At 46.7% G+C, this 2,437-nt stretch overlaps 1 pseudogene; it reads left to right on the forward strand.

The window, feature by feature from the left end:
• Nucleotides 1-909: 909 nt before the first annotated feature.
• Nucleotides 910-1,311, forward strand: LOC127680009 (60S ribosomal protein L27-like; annotated as a pseudogene).
• The last annotated feature ends 1,126 nt before the right edge of the window (nucleotides 1,312-2,437 follow it).

Consider the following 2,437-nt stretch of genomic DNA (forward strand, 5'->3'; position numbering starts at 1 on the left):
TCTGGTAGAACTCAGTCATTTTGGATTGAGTATAGTGGTATATGCCTAGAATCCATGCACTCAGAAAGCTGAGGCAGGGGGATAGTACAGCTCCTTCCCCCACTGTAGCTTCTATTGCTTTGAGAGCTCCCTCACTCCCTATCACTCCTTCCTGTTGTGTTCTTGCTCTGGTCTTGTTGACTCTGTGACTCACCTTCCATTTCCCTCCCTCCCTCCCTCCCTCCCTCCCTCCCTCTCTCTCTCCCCCTTTTCTCTCTCTCCCTCTCCCTTCCTCCCTCCCTCTCTCTCTGTCTCTCTCTGTCTCTCTCTGTCTCTCTCTCTCTCTCTCTCTCTCTCTCTCTCTCTCTCTCTGTGTGTGTGTGTGTGTGTGAGAGATTTTTCAACCTGACTGTCCTCTACCATGTCCAGGTACCTGGTTCCAAGCAGTTAAGCATTCCCGGAAACAAATGCACACTTTTAAACACACCTCTCTGCTCTTCAAAGCATTTTACCCTGCGACCCTCACTACCTGTTTTAGCACACTCACTTCTCCCTCTTCAAGATGACCTGTGTCTCAACTAGATACCAACAGATGTATGGCTCCTACACTAAAATGCCTGTCCTTTCCCTATCCCCACCCCCAAAGCCACATTCTTTGTGCCCCAGGACCTTTGTATGTGCTATCATGGTGTGAAAATAGAAGCATACTGAATTCTATCTGGATAGAATTTCATTTTAGGGCAAAATCTCAAAAATCGTCTGGGACATTCTCAATAATATTGAGAAGAGGAGACCTTTCAGGGCTATGCCCATCTCACCCTCAACCTCTAAGAGTGCTACCAATCGAGTACACAGACCCTTGTTTGTCCTAATCGTAAAACACTGTATGGTCTTTCTGCTGGGTGCCTGCTCCTTGCTGTCAAAATCAGCAAGCTCATGAAACCTGGGAAAGTGGTGCTAGTCCTGGCTGGACGATACTCTGGACGCAAAGCCGTCATCATGAAGAACATTGATGATGGCATCTCAAACTCCCCTTACAGCCATGCCCTGGTGGCTGGAAGTGGCCACTATCCCTGAAAAGTGACAGCTGCCACAGGAAGAAGAAAATCACCCAGTGACCCAAGATCAAGTCCTTTGTAAAAATTTGTAGCTACAACCACCTCATGCCCACAAGGTCCTCTGGATATCCCCTTGGACAAAACTGTTGCCAATAAGGATGTGTTCAGAGACCCAACTTTGAAACACAAGGCCAAGTGGGAGTAGGAGGCCAAGGTCAAGTTTGAGAAGTGATACAAGACAGGAAAGAACAATTGGTTTTCCTGGAAGCTTTAATTTTAGGTATATTTTTGTTTTCATCATTAAAAGTTAAAAAACAAAACAAAACACTGTATGACCAGAATAAGTTCATCCCTGTGTACAAAATGGCTTCATAGTACCTCTGGGCTTCAGTTACTCCCAATATTATAGAGGCATTACACAGTTTAGTGTGTGGTGTGCATGTGCGTATATGTGTGCATATGCATGAATGTGTGTGCATGCATGAGTTTCCATGTGTATGTGCATGTGTGTACACATGTGTGCACATGTGTATGCATACATGCATGTGTGTGTGCATGTGTCTATGTGTGTGTTTGTGTGTACATGTGTGCATGTTTATGTGCATGTGTGTGTATGTGTGTGTGTTGGTATGCATGTGTGCATACAGTATGCGTGCGTATGGATCATGTTGGGGTTACCTTGATCACTCTCCACATTTAACTCTTGGACAGTCTCTCACTGAGCCTGAAGCTTATCCATTCAGCTGGACTCAATGGTCAATGAGATGGAGGGATCTGTCTGTCTGTACCCCCCCTTTGCCCCACTCTCCTGCCATCCTCCAGAGCTGGGGTCATAGGAGTGTGTCACCAGCTCCAGTTCTTTACACAGGCTGTGAGGATCTGAACTCAGGCCCTCAGGCTTGTGAGGCCGGCACTTGTTGACGGAGGCATCTCCCCAGCCCCAAGCTTAGCTACCTGAATTCATGTAGTCAGTCTGGAAAAAATAGGCATAGCATTTTATAAGTTCCCCAATCAAGGGGCATGTCTCTCCACCCTGGTCCTGACTCTCTAATTTGTTTAGGCCAATGGGGCAGCAGCAGCAGCAGCAGCAATAGTGCAGGTAGTTGTTTGGGAATGGCTGCAGTCTGAGGTTTCCCTCTCTGGCTGCTGCTGGCATCGAGCCATCTCACAGAGAAGACTGGATATGGAGATGCACAGCCCAGACAATTTATTTGCTTTTTTTTCTGCTTTATTTCTGAGAGTTTCATACACGCATAAACATGCTGTATTCTTCTCCACTCCTTATTCCCCTTCCATTTCCTCTGGACCCTTCTTTTTCCTAACTCACCCCCTCCTACTTTCATGTCGAGTGTGTGTCTGTGTTTGTGTGTGTGTGTCTGTGTTTGTGCGTGTGTCTGCGT

This window comes from Apodemus sylvaticus, chromosome 1 (assembly GCF_947179515.1).
Source record: "Apodemus sylvaticus chromosome 1, mApoSyl1.1, whole genome shotgun sequence".
Lineage (NCBI taxonomy): Eukaryota > Metazoa > Chordata > Mammalia > Rodentia > Muridae > Apodemus > Apodemus sylvaticus.